The following is a 6,470-nucleotide window of genomic DNA, read 5'->3' as shown; positions in this document are numbered from 1 at the left end:
CTGGCTGCCTGTGAGATGGAAGCGGAGAGGAACCTGCAGATATGTCAGGTATAATCACACACAGCTCTGCAGTGAGATCAGGAGAGCAAAGAGCGGCCGTTACTCATCACACTGGTAACGCCTCCTTTTAGTTAAAATAATCTTTGGAGGCAGATTCTCAAGGAGATCTATGTTCAGCCCATAGATCTTAACAGATCATCTACATATCAGAAAAATGTGGATTTGTCTGGAATAAGACATCATATTGCAATTATCAAGGTATCATTATATTCAGCTTCCTATGACCTGCATGCTCATGTAGAAGGCTTATGATTGTTGATCCTACTGACAGATTCCCTTTAACTGGACTCTCAGGAAAAAACATAAATATGCTAAATTTACAGAGCTGTTGCCAAAACGTACTTTTTTTGTTCTGATCATGTTGGAGGGGTACTATTTTTTTCATCTATTTCATTAATGGATGTAGGGTACATAAATAGATTTTTATTAACCCTTCCATATTTATTGATGAAATGGTATCAATTGAAAAATGGTCCCCACATTTTAACAAGAAGTAAATAAAGAAGGTACTGAGAGTCTCATGCTTAGTATTTTTTTCCGATACTTATTGTTTCCTACATATGTTTTTGAATAAAATTACTAACTTATATAATAGATATCACAGGATGACAAGAGTTACCATACTATCTCTTAAAACAGTGATGAAATTGTTACTTACTGTATGTAGCAAGTAGCAAGGATATTATATATAAGAAATATGTTTGCCCCAATTCCTTATTTTACCGAAGAACAAAAAATTCAAGACAAAAGTCTTTAATTTTTAATCAATTGCAATATATTATGTCAATTCAGTTGATATGGGAATACGAAAACTTGGGTTGCTATATAATATAACAAATTAATAATCACATAAATTTAATCTTATAAAATTCCCTCATTTGCATACAATTTTAGAGGCTTTCTTTCACATTTGTTTCAATACCATATCTACACTAAAATCATTAAGAGGCACAAAGATATTGCTACAATATGTTAGGTGTATGTGTTTATTATTATTATTTTGTGAATATATTTTGTTACTAAAATCACTTACATATTGTGGAGGCAGTCATTATGTAAAGTAAAATATTTTGCACGCACATCTGTGGAGGATTACTCATCTAGATCTGGATTTTGTCCAGATTAGGGTACATTGTTTCGATAACTTCTAACTCCAAATTAAAAGCCACTTAAAGAGGACCTACAACTTGCTAAAAAAATGAGTATGAGTTAAATAACTTGTAAAATTTCCTAAACTTCCCTGATTCTGCTGCTCTTTTCTGTTTTGCTTTGCTTCACTCCATTGCAAAGATATCCACATTTTTTACCTGTTTTACTTCTCCCTCCCAGGCGCTGCTAATCACAGCTCAGAGCTGATCTAACTGTCTAGCTTTTTCAGATGCTGCAATTGGTAGCATCTGGGAGGGAGGGGAGAAAGTGCACACACCCAGAGAAAACTCCAGTTGGTCTGCAAGCAGAGATTTCAGATATTGCACTTCAAAAGCAACAAATGTAAATATCTCTGCAATGGAGTGACGCAGCACAAAAGGGAAAAAAGTGGCAGAATCCAGGGAGCTCGTGGATTTCTCTAAGGTATTTAGCCCCTAATTTTTGCAGCAAGTGATAGCTCTTTAAATACAATTGTATTACTTGTGCCCTTATGAGACCAGTCAGATCCTTCTGACATCCTTTCTCTAGATCATAGGTTATCAGTCTATGGTACTATACTCTAGGAGTTACATGCCATATCTTAAAATAATACTCACAGTGTCCTCAAACTGTTTATGGATAGAGCATAGTCTATGATCATTACATTGAGGATACTTTTATATAGGAGGTACTTAGCTCCAGAAACTAATCTAGATCAGGCCCTTTTACAATCTCTGTCATGATCCATTTCTATAAAGTACAGTAGGAAAGCAGATTTAGTGAAAAAACAAAAATCTGTGCTTGGCACCAACTATTTTTAATAAACCTTCTACAGTAGGGGTTCTTTTGTAACCATATTGTCCAGTTTAATTAGTAATCAAAATTATTTTACATCAAATCTCTTCCACTAGAGATGGTCAAAACTCCCAAAATTCATTTTGCAAACATTGACCAATTAATTTTAGTCCCAATAAAGTGCGGTCTAAATTAAAAGTGTTATTAAAAAAAGTGTTTATTATGCTCTGAGGTCTATCTATAATCCAAAAATAGAAGATCTGGATGGGATAAAGTAAAACAAGATTATACTGATCTGTCCTAGGTCCTAGGTCCACCCCTCACCTGTCCCTGCCTAGAGAGGATCCAGAGGAGTGAGCACAGAACTAGATGGGGAGATGTACCGGCAGAAGGAGTGGGCCTAGCATAGGTCAGTATAATACTTTAGTATTAATTAATCTCTTTCTCAGCTCTATAAATATTCCAGCAAAAGGGCAGCTGGCTGATTGCCTTTTTGCTGGATTCTTGCGAATCAAATCCAAAAATGTTGGGGTATTGAAAATTCATAGAAAATTAGTTTAATTAAAAATCAAGTTGCTTATCCTTATCTACCACTATATTTTGAAGTGAGAAATTTAGCATAAAAATAGTAAAATAATTTTAAAATATATTATATAGCTTATTTCCTATGTGAACTACCAGTAAAACATGATTTTCATGATTTTCAAGAGACTCAGTTTTCAATAGAGAGTGACCAAAAAAGAACATAATGATAATATTATTCTAACAGATCTCTTTAAAGGGTTGCCTTATTTCAGATTTCGGGTTTGTGTGGTCTCTCCAATGAAATTTGTCCATTAATTACTTTATTTTTGTGGCTCTTAAGCGGCATGATTGCCACTACAAGCAACACTTAGTTTGAATAGATCTAAGAAGAGCGGACACAGACTGAAGAGGGCCCCTGGGCAAGAACAGTATAAGGGTCCTTTGCATTGCACCAACCCATACATTTCTTTTGTTGTCACCATATTGGAAGTGGTGTGGAACAGGAATTGGAGTGGAACTAGAGAGGAACAGACTTCCACGAGAGGTGGTGAGTTCAACTTAAATGGAAGTCTTCAAACAGAGGCTGGACAGACATCTGTCTGAGATGGTTTAGTGACTCCTGCATTGAGCAGGAGGTTGGACACAATGACCCTGGAGGTCCCTTTCAACTCTAACATACTATGATTCTATGATATTCTGAGAGCCATAAGTGTCCACCTGATTTGAACATAGAAGTGGGGCCTCCTTACCTCTTGGCCTTGTGTGACTGTCCAGGTTCAACAATGGTTATGTCCGCCCTGACTATTGGGTTCCTTCACTCTCTAAACATGTAGAGTCTTTGCCTTCTGGTCATAAAATGTAAAAATGTCATACGAACAAATCACTATGGACGCAATGTCTGTTGGCCAGAGTGGAGCCTGAGTGGGCAGTGAAATAGGGATTTCCTAAGTAATGCCCTTCCTATCCAGGTTCTCCACTAGGCATAGCACAGTGCATACATTTTGCAGTGTTCTGTTACTTTAAGGCCATAATACAAGATGCACAAATTATAATATATGAATTTTAATATAGTTCTTATTTCAGGGAGGGAATAATATAATATTTAGAAAATAGATGTAAGATGACTCTCTAATGGAAAAAAAAGAGATCACCTCCCTGTTTTTTTTTTCCTTTTACGCGAGAAAATTGTCGTTTGATGCGGTACTAAAACAATTAGTGTCTAATCAGCTTGCATTTATAATGATGAAAGAAAAAAAAATTCAATCTACTATAATGCAGATGGCCCTACAGATTTAAAATGCAGATTAGAGATCAGCTGAAGAGATTTCTGCAGAACACTGCATATCATACAATTGATATGTTCATTACAAGCGTGTACCGTTTACATGAAAGCAATATTTATAGATGCATAGTCTTTCCAGGAAAATGACTTTTTAATTAGTTGATTGAACATTAGCATTTTGCATTTATGGAACCTTTATCTTGATGTGAGAAATAAACATTAATTTGCTTTAATTATATGAATAGAACAAAATTACATAGGCAGAATGTGAACTAATATAATTACTAAGAGCTTTGATCACTGTAGGTTGCTTCAAGGGCAAGAATGAATGTATACAGCTAAAAGGTCCCAAATATTTTATTAACAGATATGCATACACTAAATTACAGGGCGTACAGAGATCTGGGTGGAAACAAACAAATATAGAACACCGGGCGAACCTTTGGTGCAATAGAGTAATGATGGAAAGCCTTGTGTATTATCTTGCTACTTCTATGGGCTAGTCTCATAGCAAAGAGGGGAAGGCTTGGACTTTTACCGCTCGTGTATTATCTTGCTATTTCTATGGGCTAGTCTCCTAGCAAAGAGGGGAAGGCTTGGACTTTTACCGCTTGGCGTCACAGCCAATTTTAATCTACAAGGCAAATTTTATTTTTTTTTTTTTACTTTTTTATTCTTGCTGTTACTATTTTTAATGTTTCACACCATATTTTAGGGATGAGTTGAATTTGTCAATGACATCATTTTGGGGTCAACATTAAGTCTAGCTCACCGTTGAAGACATCATGGTAGTGCTTGGAGCTCAAAAAAATGCAGCGTCAAGGCGTGAGGCAATCAAAATGAAAAATGGAGGATCGGCCTCAATGGACTGTGAACAAACTTTTATTCATGAAAGTGCTTGATAGAGGATAATACAAAATCAGCTGTACAGCTTACATCATATGCGACATTGACGCGTTTCAAGTGGCTGCACACCTTTAGTCGTGCTTAATATTGCGCAGCCACCTGAAACGCGTTGATGTCGCATATGATGTAAGCTGTAATGCTGATTTTGTCTTATCCTCTATCAAGGCCTTTCATGAATAAAAGTTTGTTCACAGTCCATTGAGCCCGATCCTCCATTTTTCATTTTGATCATTTTGGAGTGCGAATAACTTATTAACAAACTTTTATTAATGCTTTTTTAGTAAGGAATATAAAGAAAACAGCAATTCTGCCATTGTTTTTTGTGCTTTAAATTCTATGTTATTCACCAGCAGAATGTTAGCTTCATTCTGTAGGTCAGTATGATTATAGTGATGACAAATTCTTATAGTTTTATTTCTTTTTTTATTATTATTACAATAAATTCATTTGTCAAAAAAAAAAAATTTTTATTTGTGTCACCATTTTCTGAGAGCCATTTTCATTTGCGAAGCCATATAAGAGCTTATTTTTTTGTGGTAGTTTTTCACTTTGTGGCACCTGTAAGTTTTTGATCACTTTTTACTTAAGTCTTTAGGAGGAAAAATTATCAAAAAACAGCAATTTAATTTTTTTAAAAACATTTACTGTTAGTTATAGTTTACATATTATCTTTATTATGTGGGTCTCAATATGATCACGAAAAGACCAAATAAATTTTTTTATTTTTATGTTTTGCTACTTTTGCACCCAAAATAATTTTCAATAATAATAATAATTATTAATAAATTCAATAAATAATAATCATTTTCTAGGTAACCATATTTTGATACTTACAACTTTCTCATTTTCCTTTTGATGGCACTGTATCAGAACTTGTTTTGGTAGGACAAGCTGTGGTTTCTACTGGCTTTGACTACATATGAATTTTTAATCACTATTTTTTTTTTCAACATTAGTCAAGGACAAAACAATTTATCGGGAATTGTTTTTTTTGTTTGTTTTTTTTTTATTCTAGCTTTTACATAGGTTACTGTGCAGGATTATTGACATATTAACTTTATTCTGAAGGTACATACATTTATTGTGGTACCCAGTTTATAATGTTTTGTTTTTCATTGGGACATAACTAGTTGTCACTAAAGTCTATTATCTATTCCTCTGTAATGAGGCTATTTGCATATTTAAACTCTTAGAATAGCATTAGGATAGAATTGCTGAGCCTATAATTCTCACTACCCAACTCTCCACAAGGTAAAATTGTACCCCTTACACCCTCTGTCAAATACTTCTCACACAATCAACTAGCTCTCTTGCTTTACACTGACGAGGGGCAATGAAACAAGAAAAAAGTGTCTGCAAATGGAGGTTTTGGTTTGGAAGTATATCTTAACTTATGTGGCAAGGCTCCTTAAAGGGTTGATATTAACTATTAGAATTGTTACTTCCAACAGATGTCACGAGAGTTTCTGCTGTTTTCCATTGTCAATAAGCTATTTACATATAAAATTTCTCAGGTGAACATTGCATGGCCTATAAGTCTCCTTACACCAGTGAGAAACTTTACCTCTTAAAGGAGATGGTGCATTTAGAAAAAATACAAGGCTGGAAAGCCCCATTGGTCAAAATTTTAGTCTGATAGCTGTAATTCTAAAGGCCACCATATACATTAGAAAAAAGTGAACTAACCTGATAATAACAAAACCAGTCAACCATCTAATGTATATGGGCCTTCTGACAGACTATGTCAGAAGAAGGATCAGACTTGTTGAACTTC

Source organism: Phyllobates terribilis, unplaced genomic scaffold (genome assembly GCF_046119375.1).
Source record: "Phyllobates terribilis strain yellow unplaced genomic scaffold, ASM4611937v1 Scaffold_9__5_contigs__length_417890890, whole genome shotgun sequence".
Classification (NCBI taxonomy): domain Eukaryota; kingdom Metazoa; phylum Chordata; class Amphibia; order Anura; family Dendrobatidae; genus Phyllobates; species Phyllobates terribilis.
Note: the sequence above shows the minus strand (reverse complement) of the source record.